Raw genomic sequence first — 15369 nt, forward strand, 5'->3', positions numbered from 1 at the left:
TTAGTGTATGCACCCTCCATTATACCTCCATGTTAATATCAAACCAATATTCTCAAAGAATACTTGCTGCTCTTTCCTGGATGCGAAACATGGCTACAATAATTAATATACGAAAAAGCCTCAAAGATACACAACTACTGTACCTAATAGAAGTATCAAGATGGCAAAATAAGAGAGAGTTTGGATATTGCATTTGCAGATAATTGAGTATAAACCACAGTGCTTTGTTGGCAGCTACTACAGATATAAAAAGATGCAATTATATATGCAGTTATATAGATGTCTGTTTGCTGCATCTATCACTCTACAGATTGCACAAGTTAGATTAATATGTTAAAAATATTCTAGAACTATTTCAAAATGAATGTCTTTGCTCTCCAGTCAGCCCCAGTTCATGCACCTGTGAGCAACATCATGCTTTCACAACAAGATATTTACAAAATCTGGGCATTGTAACACAGCAAAGTAATTCAGGAAACAGCAGTAACTTGCCTTACTGGACTTTCCACAGTATTTTAAAAGCAGACTTTGAAAGCATTATTTATAGCCAATACAGAACTATTTTAAGAAATCCCTCCACTTTCCAGCTGATACTACTTTGGTTTTAGACAAAGAAAAATACATTCTCAGGGAAATCAGCCCTGGGCCTCTTTTTATTAAAGGCAACCAGCAGCTGAAGTACAGGAACGCAAGACTTGTACAAAATTATATGGCAGTTTCGTGATATTTCAGCTAGGAGCTGAACTCCAGCTCTTGTGATCTAAAGCAGATTTGACCTGTGTTCCCAGGCACACATTAATCCTTTGACATTACAGTTTATAGATACAGGATTAGTTGCTTGGAGTGCTATACTAACCACTGGGGGAAGTCACTAAACCTTGGAGGTAAAAGAAAGACAAACCAAGTAAGCTGTCAGAATGCCCTGTGCATTCCTGCATTTTTTAATGGCATATAAAGTTAAAAGATGGTGGTAATGTGGAAGGTAATTTTATTTAATTTCTTTCTTTAATCTCTGTCAGACAATAACATAGAAATTCAAAATCTGTATTATTCAAACACTTATCAACTATTTCTTAGCTTAGTGCTAGGTGCTGAGCCAGGATTCTGAAACACGCATTTGCCTGCAGAATTGCTTAAAGATGTAGTTCAGCTTCTTTGCAAGATGACTGTGGATACAAGACTTAACATCTTTTGTTATAATAACACACATGTTCATAAAAGCAGTATGTTATTTTTGTGCCTTGAAACAAGCAAATTGGAAATGTACAAGTAAAATGAAGGAAAGCAGTAGATTCGAACACCTGACATCAGTTAATCATATTTGTCTTGTCAAATGCCAAGATCTCATCCGGTTGCAATTGACACCAGCTGCAATCATGTAGTTGGCACTCAATTATATTTCCTGTTACAACTCCCAGAATTGTTACAAACTGGTAGTTCTGGTAACAGAGGCCAGTATTAAAGCACCAGGTATTATCAGAGCTATAAATGCAATTGTATATATCATTAACTAATGTGTAAGGCATAATGATCCCTTTGTATATGGAAATTCTTCTCACATGTAATAACACAAGTTTCTTGTGATAACAATCAGTCAAAACACCAAAAACGTTACAAACATCTAGACTGAGAAACCCAAATCTCCTGGCTCAAACTACCCCTCATTCAAAGTCTAGTGAGGCTTATTGGTTAAGCACTGGTCAACTAGAGACACTGCTCACTGAGACTTGAATGGATGCAGTGACTTCTGCAAGCTGGTTGGTGAACCTTCTGAAGTCAAACATGCCCTGTGCTCATGATGCTATAGGTCACACCAAAGTCCTGTCTGTGCTTTGGTCAGCCTGCCAAAAACCGTGCTTACCTTCCTGCATGATACTGAAATTGTCAATACAATTGCCTGCTGATTGTTGTGATAATACAAAGTATTTGTGAAGCTTTTTTTTTTTTAACTTGACAGTTATTTATTTAAAAAGCTATTTAAGTGCAAGATTTCAGCCCTCAGGATGACACATGCATTCACAGTTAAAGTTCAAGGTGTTTCTCTTTGGCTTTGTCACCAGGCAGCTTCTTCTGCTTTCATTATCTATTTTTAACTCTTCAAATTACACGGGGCTCAAGACAAGAAAGGTTCAAAGGACTGAAATATGATGCAGCATCTCACAAATTTTAGCGTTTTAGTCTTTATTAACAGCAGAAACCTAACATTATCAGCAAGCACATCTCATAATTTAATGTGGGTGTCAAGGCAGGTCCTAGTCACTTGTCACACAGTATATCTATCACTGGAAGAATGCAGAGGATACAGCCGGAGTGTGCATTCATAGAACAAACTGCCTTAAATCCCCAACACATTTTACCTTACAATGCAAGTCACAGTAGGAAGGTGTACGGACTTCTGGAGCTTTAATTTTGTCCCTCTTCATATACTTTAATGTCCAGAAGTATCAATCTATCAACTCCAGGTGTGTATAATCTGCACAACTTTTACAAGACATAGAGATGAGGAGCTACTTACAGAAAAGTGAGCCCTCAAGAGCACAATGGTGGCCAAGGAGCTCTGGTTAGGCAGGACCACTAAATGAGTATGATTTCCCTTATGCCATCACTGCTTCATGCAAATATTAAATAATAAAACAAAGGTTTCCTCCAAGCTACCTACATAAAGAACTCATACATTCCTATGCATTTGGACAATCTATCTGGCTTTTCATCTATTTAACACAAGACAGTGGTATGAAAACTAAGCGCTATCACAGCAGGAGGACATTCCCTTTGCTAACTATGAACTCAGGCAGTTCATTTGTATTCTAACATCCAGCATTTTCACTTGTAAAACACAAAACACCCTACCTGCTGGTTCATTAACTTTGCAGAGGTGAGCACATAAGCATGGGACAGGACATCCACATCCAGACAACTGTATGACTCTCAGAGCCTAATTTTTCCTACACTGAGTTTTCAGTGCATAATGGTTACTTCTACAGTTACGGATTTGCAAAAACAGTTGGAAGGTTTTTCTTTTGATTAAAATGAGAACAGAGAACAAAACATCCAACCATTACATTTCAAACAAAATGGTTTTTATCACTGCGCAATTTATTAGTCTTGAACACAGTAACATGAGATTCTTGTAAAATGTTTAAATAGTTTCTATATAAAGACACCGAAAGCATGAAGATCAGATCCAGCCAACAAAACACACTCCTATTTTTCATCAGTGCCTTTTGTTGAAAGAGTTGAAATACATCTGTCAGCTATGATTTCACATTTGTGTGGGTAATACTTCTTGTTTTAGGGATTGGTAAATGATGAAGGACATAACATTCCTATTAAAAAATGGGATGTTACTTAACAATCACTATTCAAAAAAGTGCTGTGATTTTCAGAGCTGTTAACTCCTGCAATGTCAATGAGAGGACCTCAACACCTCTGAAATTCAACAGTTTTGACTATACATAAGAAATGCAGACTGAAAATTCAGGCACCTGTGATTATGCAGACATTTAAAGTGAAAAGACAGATACGAGTATCAGAACAAGACAGGAGATTTCTAAGGATTTTTCTTTTTTTTCCCCTGAAGAAACCCCAAGCAGGTGTTGGCTACAGATTGACTTTATTGGTGGCACACCTTGGCACCCAATGGATAGGATGTCCCTACCCATGCTCAGATCTCTCTACTGAAGCTGTAAAATAACAAAACTCTGATGACTGAAAAAAATATTCCTCCTACACTATCAGAAATGAAAACTTCCCCAGAACAGACCTTCTGATGGTTCACTCTGCTCCAGTTGTCAATGGATGCTTGCTTTGACTTGTGAGATTTTGAAGTGTTCGCTCCTGCTCCATAATTTGCACATAGTTAGGTGCAGGAACAGTTAATGCAACAACCACCAACAAAAGACCATCAGATTAAGATTCCACACCATTTACGCAACACGCAGCCCACAGCAGCCCTAGAGACACAATCAGCTGGCAGCAGCAGGAAGCAATCCATTACTTTTTATATGCGAGCCATTGCGCTGACCCATGGCAAGGAACGCAGCACCCCAGCATAGCTCTGCAGCCACACAGCCCTGACCCGTACCAAGAGCATCAGGATGTGGGAAGGAGGCAGGACTTCAAATCATAGGGCTGGGAAGAAAACAGGAGCAACTTTTACTTTAAAATCCTTCAAAAAGGCCTACAGAGAAGCAACAGCCACTTCACCGTCAAACGTAACACTTCTTTTAATGTATCTTGTTCAGCCCATGTATTAGTTTATTATTCCTCTGTTGTGCTGGCAAGGGAAAAGCTATTATCTGTCAGGTGAAACCTAGTAAATTTTTCAAAGATAACATAATGATGCACTTACTGGTAATCTACAGCCTACCCTTGACACAGAGTGCCACATTAATCACAATTTCTTTTACTTGGTCTGCAGAGAAGTGTAGGCTAAACAGTTTGGGTCAGGGGAGTGTATCCTGCTTTATTAGCACAGCTGTGCTGTGAGGATTTCCAGGAAAACATGCAGGGCAAAACAGCAGGCGCTTGCCTACACCTTCCCTGCCCAAAACAGGGTTTCCTAGGCTTGCCACTTCACTTTGCTCTGTCGCTTTTCTAAACACACTCTTCTTTTTTTTTTTTTTTTTTTTTGGTCTATGTCAACAATGAATTCTATTTTAAAATCTTCAGTAATTTCTTAGAATTATTTGAGTTGGAAGGGACCCTTAAAGGTCACCTAGTCCATCTCCCCTGCAATGAACAGGGACACCTACAGCTCCATCAGGTGCTCAGCCTGACCTTGAGTGTCTCCAGGGATGGGGTGACCACCACAGATCTGGGCAACCTGTTCCAGTGCCTCACTATCCTTACTGCAAAAAACCTCTTCCTTAAATCCAATCTAAGCATCCCCTCCTTACATTTGAAATCATTTCCCTTGTCCTATCACAACAGATCCTGCTGAAGAGTCCATCCCCTCTTTCTTACAGCCCCCCTTTACACACTTCTTCAGCTGCTCATTTGAAATGCCATTTTGTTTGCTATATCAGCACGCTGTCACAGCTTGATATAAAGAAAACCAAATAGTTTCATTATAGCAAACAAATCGAACAGTGAACAGAAGTTGCAAAAAATAGTTTCAGTCCTAGTGTGAAGTAACTCCATACTATGTGAATGTTCTTCTATTTTACCTTCTTGACCTCCTGTGACTCCAAATGAATGTGTGGCAATACTGAACAAGTAACAGAACAAGTATCTCCAACACAGTTAACAAAGAATACTACACCTGAAAATTTCAGAGTATTTATTACAATTTATCCCCCAGACATGTCTTAGCACACTTTGTATCTAACAACCATGGAATCATTAGGGTTGGACAGACCACTCTAGTCTGACCATCTATGCATGCCTGTGACTGCTGTACACCACAGCTCTCAGTGCCACATTCACCCTTTCCTTGAACACCTCCAGGGATGGTGACTCCCCCACCTCCCTAGGCAGCCTGTGCCAATGCCTCACCACTCCTACTGAGAAGAAATGTTCCCTAACATGCACCCTAAATGAGTTAGATGACTCTACATCAAAATGTATACTTTTAAAGAGAAAGATTAAAATCAACTCTATGAATCCAAACAATATTGCCTAAGACTCAAAACACTAGAATATAAACATCAAATGTCCTTTTAAGGACCAAGCATAAACACATGCAAGCAGTCCTTAAGATTCATTTCCAAATGGACTTCTGGATGAATTTTTCTCGCTAAGTTCTGTGCTGTTAGCTGTAAGGCCCAGTCCCTGACTTGGGCACATGCCAAATCCAACACATGCACACACCTCATGTACACACTGCCCACATACATCCTTCTAATTCTTAGCCGAAATCTAAGGATCCCCATCCAGCACGCTGGTTACATGAATATTAATGACAACTTACACAAAAAGAGCAAATTCATAATTAGACACAGTGAAGCAGCACAGAGCTGAGCTATGGCCCAAATAAGAGTACAGCAAACAGTTTTCAGTACAGAAATAACCTAAGATTTATCATATCAGAGGCAATAATTATTGATTATTTCACATATATTTCCCCGTGTATGCATTTGATAAACAGCAAGTTGAAACCAGAAGAAGCATTTTAACTGCCTACACTTGCAGCTCCCAGTTCACATTGCAGCCTCAGTGCTGGTAAATTAAACAGGGCCAGGTTCAAGGTTCCAGAACTGCAACTTTTTATTATGTTCTCTGGCATGATTTTGGCCAAAGCCAGCCAGCACCTTCCCTGATGTTGTCTGGGAACAGGTTAGATAGTCTTGTTTGGTCTTGGATGTTTCAGAATTATTAAGCATCACTTCATACTCCATGTAGAGTGTCTATAAAGTATATGCAAAGACAAAAAAAAAATGCAAATTGTCACCACTAACGTCAGTATGTGATGACTGTGAGTGCACTGAGACACTATACAGAAAATAAAATTTGGTACAGTTAATTTTAATATTTTATTTGGTTAATTTTGGTATTTCAATTCTCAGGTCATGGAACAAACTCGAAAACAAGTTAATCTTACACAAGGAGAAGAAACACATCATAGATGTCAGAGGAAGCTCTGCTTCCCTGCGAGATGGCTAAGATTGTATTCTATGCTCCATATCCTAAGAGGAAAGATTTCAATCCAAAAAGAGACACAAGTAAAACATAATATTAATGAAGAGCTTAGATGATAACATTTCTGAAGGAGGTTATGTTTATGTAGAGTAATACGAATAGTTAGTCAAAATGGGAACGAAGAAATAATGGTGCAGTAAGAAATAACTACTATTTTGTGGGTTATAAATGTGAAAGATGAGAAACTAAGTTTGGGGTGGGTCAAGTGAAGTAACAAGGCAAGTAACAAGTTAAACTCAAAAGATAAGAAAAAATTCCAATGCTAAACTAGGTATCAGATGTCTGTGCTGATATCAACTTTTATGCTGTACCAATCTATCAGAAAGTAGAATCTCTATCAGCAGGAATTTTGCAAAAGGGAGAAATGACACCTTACATGGATGTAACAGACACTCTCTATTTCCAAAATCAGAATATTTTATTAGGAAGTTGTAAAAAGTTCAAATAAGGCCTGATAATGCTATTGAAAAGTAAATGCACAGGATGCAGGATGAGGAGATGACAGGCTCACAGCTCTATCATAGACACGGGCACTCTCTTCTGAAAAAAAACTCAACAAATTATTCAGAAAATTCCATCTTTTTTTTTTTTTTTTTTTTAGCCACTGCAAAATGCTGCCAAAGAAAACCAGAGATCAGTGCAGATGAAGAATTTCTTTCCTCCCACAGCTTAGGTTCCTCATTTTTCCTGCTCATCCAAACTTTTAATTCTTACAGTATGTGTCCAGTAGATGAGGCTGCCACCATAAAATGCTGTGCTGACATGGTTGTCTCTACAGCCTTTTCACTCTTGTTCCTTGGCTGTATTGTCTCTCAGAGGTCAAACCAGAGCCCAGGGAGCAAAAGCTGAGGCTGTGGAGAAGTGGTAGCCAACCTCCAATCAATGTCTCCCTTCTTGAGAGATCTGCAAAGCCAAGCAACTAGAAATTCATAACATATTTTAACAAAATAAAATTGCCTTCATATTGTGTTGCATCACATCCTAAGCTGAAGTTGGCAGCATGACATGGGCTGTTTCCTGTTTGAGCACTGTTTTCCGTTTATCTTAGCTTGATGTCAAGGATGCCTCTGCTTCTTGGCATCTGAGGCACTCTTCTTTGTTCATACTTTGTGTTTTTATAGATAGAATTACTTACAGTCTAATAGTTTGGGGCAGAATCTGAATCCAAACCCTATTCTGACAACAGACAAAATGAGAATTATCAGTGTGTATGAGAAAGTTCACCCTTGTTTCTCTGGGACCACAGGTACAATTCTGGTAGACCCCTTCTCATCTCTACAAGACATCATTACTGACCCTAAGGGAGCCGGTCAACTTAGGTCAGCATCTCCAACAGTCTGGATTGCAACAAAGAGATTTTAGAACCGTGGGAGATTTTGTTCTGAGAACAAACTACAACAGGTTGGATTCAGAATAAAATAGAACAAAATAAATTCAAATAATCATACAGTGAAACTTTTACCTAAGACCATTTCTATTTGGACATATTCATAAAGCAGCTGCTATATGGGTTCTTTAGGAAACAGCATGCATACATATATATGTACACATATGCATTGTTTCCAAATATTTCAAAAGAATTAGCATCCTTATAGATAGAGGGTAATTAAAGATACAGGCAACACCAATACTATTTTTGTGCAGTTGTGTATAATCCTCACAATTTCACAATATTTCACTGTATTATTAACTGGGGTAAAACATAAGGATATATTAACTCTGTGATTTTTATGGAAAAATTAGACTGCAGTAAAGAAAATGCTGTCCTCAGTGATAGCAAACAAATCCATTTTTTGTGGCTTGCACATAAATATAGGTAAGCCCAGAAACATTAAATGAAATTTAAGGGGAAATCTGCTTTTTAAGTATGTTGGTTCATAATTTCTTATATCTTCCTTTTGAAGTAGTGCAATGTAACACAATAGATTACAGCAACCTCACTTTTCCGTTTCCCCACCCTACAGACTAATTCCCAATGCCAAATCTTTGCCTTATTTTTCATGACTTAATCAGAAAAATATTATTAGAAAAAACTTAAGGAGCTTGCTCGGCTTTCATATTCTGTTCCTGGTATATTCTTTGCCTGAAGTATGTCACTGTTTCTGGGAGTCTAAGGCATTCTTTTAGCTGCAGCACGAACACTAGCCAAGAATAGCCATGCTATTCCTTACTAATGAAATGCAGGAGCAAAATGAATGTACCAACGCACCTCACAGGCACCTCACCTCTGTTATACTTTCACAGACTATCCTGGAAATAGAAGATGGCAACACTTTAAGGTATAAATAGATATTAGCTCTCAGCTAATGATGTTTTATGTCAGGAAAACAGACAAACTCAACTTTCCAGCTGATGGAAAATGGCAGAACTCCCCCATGTAAACCAACAAAACTACAGCCAATTTGCTGGCAGCAGTTGAGATTCTCCTTAACTCAGCAGTATATCTGGTATGGTTTTACTTCTATGCTATGTGGCAAAAAGAGAAGGATTTAGCAGGAAAAGCAATTAGTAGGATGCCTTGAAATCAAAATTAATCTACCTGCTCCACACCACTTAAAAAATTCTATTTGCTCCTAGTTTGTTGGTCTACTAATTTACATTCTTTATATTTAACATAAATGGAATCCCAAATAAATTTCTGTGCCTTCTTCAACATCTGAATTAGACTCACTATCTACAAATATAAATAGCACATATACTTTTCAAATGAATGAAAGACTTGGGTTTATTTTCTTACCATTTGCTTTCAGATTCTACCTTTAGGCAATATTCTCATCTGTCTGAAACGCTCTACAGTGATCATAAGTTTTACCATGTCCTGGCACCCTCTTTACTTAACAAACACTATTCAAAATTGTTTGAAGTATGGCTTTTATGCCTCGAGGTTCCAGTGTTTTCTGAATGGAAACAAAATTCAAGGACCAGCATTTTTTAAATGTATTTGTATTTCAAAGTGCTGTAGTCTTAAGTGCAGCGACGTGCACAGTGCTGGGTACAATGACCACATGCAATCCCATCTGAAGTTAAGCAGGTCTGAGTGCTATTTGTAGCAAGGTGAGGTGTGACCAAATTTTTTTCTACTTCAAGGCCACATTCCACTGACTTAATATAGATTTGATTCTGTGCCCTGTATGGTGGATTCCTATGACTGAACTCAGTGTACCAGCTGTATGAAGAGCTGGTGCAAAAGATTTAAAAGAGATTTAAAATGGGAAGCACAGTCAGGCTTATTAACGTTGCATAATATTACTGGGAGTACACTCAAACCTGTTCTGCAGAGTTCAATAATGGAAGAACTACAGTGGAATGAAAATAACTGTATCTTTCAATAGCACAGTGAGAGAAATGGAAATTTTGGTATTGTCTGACTTCAGCTGCTAACAGTAAGAAAATACCTTTACTGACACTGTAGCTGGTGACAAGCAGAATAATTGAAAGGACAGAGCCCTAAGGAAACTGTGGCAAGCCCACTATCCTACTGAACGCTTCTGGTCCTACATGATTTCATCTACTGTAAGCCAATGAGAGTGAGTTTGGTCCTGCCAAAACTAGTGGCAAAATTTCTATCAATTTACTTAATTCCGCCTCATTAATAAATTCAGATTAAATAATTTATTTGTCAATTATTAAATATGACTGTTTACAGCCAATGTAAATCTCACAGAAGTCATGATAGCCCTGAACACTAAGATTCTCTCATTGTCCTTATAGAGACCGACAGAGGTCCTATGACACTTATTGTAGTAATCACAGAGTATCTTCTTGGATTGAGAACTAAACTGAAAACTCTGACCATTCAATTTTAAAACCATAAGCCAAGAATAAGTCATACCTTGTGCCCTGGGCTGCAGGTCCCCCTTTCAAAAGGATGTCAGTATCTCTCTTAACACGTGACTTCCAATGCTGAAACCTGTCTAACGGCAACAGGAAAGGGACCATCCACATCTCACCTTAAAATGAGTCATGGCACAAGAAAAAAATAATCTGTTGTTTCACATTACTTGAAATATTTTCCAAAAAGAAGTACTTCTAGAATTTTTCCAGTCAAAGTCCAGAATTATGCTAAACATACAAAAGACTAGAACACAGAAGTGTTCCCTACAGACACCAGAAACTACTTCTCAATAGGTCAGCTCTACGTACTGAACTAGTTGCAAATTATTAAAAATATTAAAAATATTAAATACACAGACTGTTCATTGCATTTACTAGTCTCACAGGGCTGAAATGCAAATTACTCTGTACTACAAATATTTGGGTAACTGAAGACTTGCCCAAAATGTTTAAAAGAAAAAAAAAAAAAGCCTTTTTATGGGTTAAGGTAATAATGAGAAAACTGTTCTCCCAAAAAGCTGTATCTTATTGTTGGACTGAAAATAGTTTAATAGAGAAAATGTTCATTGACAGAGCAGTATTTTACATTGAGAATTAAGCCCCATCAAAGTGGGCAATATCATTCCATCTACAAGGAAAGTGCCAAAGGAGACAGCCAAAATTTGCAATGGTGCGATAATACCGGCAGGGATGGATTTGTTGCTATTATGATTAAAGCATATAAACAGAAGAAGATTAGGAGGGGTGAGAGTGAAAAGAGAGGAAGAATAGTTTATTGGTTGGAAGAAGGGCAGGGAGAAGCTTATGTTGGAATGCAGTGTCACAGTTACACACCATAAAGCTTTCAGTTGCTCCCATTACATGAATGTCAGAACGCAGCTGCCACTTTCCAGAAGAAATTCTTTCCATTTTCATGTTGGAAGTACAGGGTGGGATTTTTTTTTTTTCAGTGTAGCACTCACATGAGACCACTTCATTCCATCTGCAGGTACCCTTACGGTACCCACAACTGTGGTCCTTCTAGACATGATCTGGGAGACTTACCACTGCGGATGAACCTTAACATGTGTGATGAAGAGATAGATGGTTCAACACAAAGAAAGTATTAAGAATCAGATTCTCTGCTGTCTTGAACCAACTGCTTTTACAGTCATCAGCGTAATAAATCTCAGTGACAATGCATTTAAGGAAAAGTGGCTGAAGAAGGTGAATGAGAAACCAGCCTTACAATTATAATCTCGTTTTGCTGGTGAAAGAGGAGTCATGATTTTCCAACTGTGCCTTGAGATCCTTAGACTTCTATTTTTAAGAACTTTGCTTGAGACACTGACGGGGTATCACCATCCTCCACTGAAATCACCCTTCAAAAAGGCATCCTGTCAATCCTAGTTCTTGGCTAGAAGAGCTAGCAGGCAGATAAGGAAAATCAAGATGAGATTTATTATTGGAAGGAGTTCAGTCCATTACCATTTTAATCGTTTCTAAATGTCCTACTAAGAACATGCTCTGATGTAAAAAGAGCAGAACAAGTCCTGATTGACTTAATCTGTGAGAAACAGAAGTGAGACAGGATCTACACACTGAGAAGAAACAGAAGAGAACATCAAACTTTTTGTCTTGTATTTTTGTGAATGGAAGGAAAGAAACAAGGTATATATGTGAAGTTCAAGATAGTACTTACAACCCAGTGTCTTGCCAGGGTATCAGAAGCAGTAAAAAAGAGAGAGGAATCAGCTCGTTTTCCCATCCTACCACTGACTTCCCCAGAACCGTAAGCATTCTGAATAACAAAGGAAAAATACAAATTTCCTTCCTGTGCAATGCTACAGACTGCAGTAGTCTTTATTGTATTACAAAGGGTGGAATACAGGCAGGAATCTGCTAAAAGAGCATACACAGCAACTCTAATTTATCATGCAAATAAAACCGGTCATCAGGTTAGAAGGGTATTAGTGCAACTAAGAACGAGAATTCGGTGAACATCTTTCAACTGCCAGTGCCAGATAAAAAGTCCAAATTCTGCCAGCTGCTGTTAAAGGTCACAATTCAAATTGTATTTATTCAGATCTGTTTTTTTGTACTTTTTGTTGTAGTAAAATTTACTTACAGTAGTCATATTGCTTTTTTAAAACAGAGAAGCAGAAACTCACTCTAATGTTTTCAAGAACAATTAGGACTTAGTGAATTCTACTTACACAGAATTATACTTCATTTTGGAATTTGAAACGGAGCAGGGTGTTCTTACAATTTTCCAGTGACTAGAAATGTTATAAGAAAGTTATTAGAGGCATATTTTCATTAGCATTAATTGAACTTTCTTATGGGACTCCAAAGGTAACAAGTTTATTAAATACATTTGTGGTTTCTGGATTTTCACTTGAACGTATATTTAACACTAAATTCCAAAGAAAAGGGCAAATTCTTTTTTTTTTTTAAATGTCATAGTTAAGTAGCATTGTATCCAAACAGCAGAAATCAAGAATTTCAAATATTTACAGAGTTCAATAAACGGAAAAGGAAATGTACTTCTGTTACACTCAATTCAGAAGATGACGTCACTTAAAGGAGCACAAAAGGTGATTCTTGTGAAGAAACCTAGGGCTGACTTAGCTCACTAAACATAGTTGTACAGTCACTCAGCACATCTTTGGGATGTAAAATGATTCATTGTGATATTTGCATAAACTCTCCTACAATTAAAAGCAATAGAAGTAATAGTAAAAAGCCAGGAAAAAAAAAATTATGTCTTTACCTGAACTTAATTCAATAGTATATTAGATATGTCCTAAATGCAGTGAGTGTGCATTCTTAGTTGTCTTGTATCCAGGTTGTGTCTGATTCCAGTGCCTTTCACTCCTGTCTAAACTCTTCATACAGGATCCACCATTCTCAACACAGAAGTTAATGCACATGAACGTATTTTTCCACTCTTGCCTTTAAAGCAAACATCCGTAAACTTCACCAAAGATCACGAGGAATGAAGAAATTAGGAATATGGCACAGTAGGAAATACCTTAATTATAACACTGTCCATTCTAAGAATCTTCGTCTAAGCAGAAGACCCAAACCAAGTCCTCTGCCTGTGGAATAACTGTATCACATACAATGAAGCACAAAAGCCAAAGAAGCAGTTCAACTTCTTTGTTAAGAGCTCAAGGTTACAGGAGAAATTACAATTTCATCATAGAATCATAGAACGGCCTGGGTTGAAAAGGACCTCAAAGATCATCTAGTTTCAACCTCCCTGCCATGGACAGGGTCGCCAACCACCAGATCAGGCTGCCCAGTTTAATACAAATCTTCTGGGAAGATGGTGATGGGAGTTACTGGCCACACTCAAAGTTTAATTACATACATGTGAAATATATGTTCAAAAACTCCACAAAATTCTTCCACGTGCTCAATTCATAAACAGTTCCTTAATGCCCTTATTGACTTGTGTCTCCCTTTCTCTATTCAATTTTAAATTTAGTAAAGTTAGTTAAAGTCTTGATTCCTAGCTTGACTTCTATCTGTAAAGGCACACTAAATGGTACAAAACAAAAGCAAATTCAAGCTCTGTGCAGTCCATCTTGATAGTGAACTCTGATAGTTAGGCCCAGCTCTCCAAAGGTGCTGGGCTCTAATTTTCAAGTCCTACTCACAGACATCTGCAGCCAGAATTTCAAAAGATCTCACCGCCCAGCTGAAGAAGTTCTTTGGGAAACCTGGCTTTCAAAAGGGTGTTGAGCTCTTTTGAAAACATGTGCTATAAATCCTAATTGTTTTTGAAATTCACTTCTTGCTACGTGTTTATGATTCCCTCATTTTTATAGAATCCTTTAACTTAGTTATTACTGTACAAATCCAAATTTTTGGAGATTCAAAGTAACAAGATTTTATGAACAAATGTGTAAAAATCCACAGTACTTCATAAATCCTGTTGTGCTATTCACTATTCTAGCCATCTTTTTATTTTTAGTCCTTCATTTCCTCTTCATTCACATGTTTTACTTTGGATTCTTGATGAATGACCAAAGATTCCGGTTTGCAGTTTATTTTTATTCTTTTTCTGTTTGTACATTTGGCTACTTTAATATCTTTTAACTTCCTAGAAAAAATATTTTTTATAGGTGTATTTGAATTCTAACTACATACATCTGAAAAGAAATCAGATGTTTCATTAATAACCAAACACACTATTAAAAAAAATCAAGGCTCTTCAAATCAACACATGTGCTTCCCTACTCTGAATCATCACAGACAACAACAATCTCAGTTATCACATACATTAAAGTCAGTGGTAGAAAATGTACGTTTTTTTGAACATTATGAACAAAATATGATTCTCCTTAGAAAGTCCTGAGACGTCATTTTTCCCTCTTTCCAGTAGCCTTCTTATCATATGCTTAGAATCTAAACAAGCTAATCTTAAAACGATGTTATTTACTCTGGATCCTCATTCTTAAAAATGTGATCATTGTTAAAATGAAGCCTGCACATGTACCCTAGGTAATTACGTCATGACACATGCACTGCTGACTATTTTGTCAAGCCTGTATTTTTACTGCACTAAAAATCAAATTTTAACTAAATTAATGTTTGCACTTTCTATTATCACTCTACTATTTACAGATCTCATTTGATCTTCAAGATTTCTGGACTGTAAATTTTCCTCATTAAGAAGAGTATTGAACTGTATGTAATCTATATTTCCGTTAAAGTTTCAGGACTGAGCAAGGGATATCTACCTGCTTTACCCACTCAGAAAGCATACACTGTAAGACAGCACAATTCAGAGATGCATTATTTGCTTGCATAATACATACAAGACACTATTAAGAATAAATGAAATGTATATTTCAAAAGAATTTCCTAGAAACAAAAATAGAGCTTTAATTGCCAATGTACCTTGAA

The 15369-nt window shown here is 37.3% G+C and overlaps 1 protein-coding gene across 2 annotated transcripts in view; it reads right to left on the bottom strand.

Annotated features, from left to right (window-relative positions):
* The window catches only part of LDAH (lipid droplet associated hydrolase), a 109104-nt gene that overhangs the window by 37993 nt on the left and 55742 nt on the right, over positions 1-15369 (bottom strand). The window lies entirely within an intron of this gene.

The sequence above is a fragment of the Meleagris gallopavo genome, chromosome 2 (assembly GCF_905368555.1).
Source record: "Meleagris gallopavo chromosome 2, MGAL_WU_HG_1.1, whole genome shotgun sequence".
NCBI classification, from domain to species: Eukaryota; Metazoa; Chordata; class Aves; order Galliformes; family Phasianidae; genus Meleagris; species Meleagris gallopavo.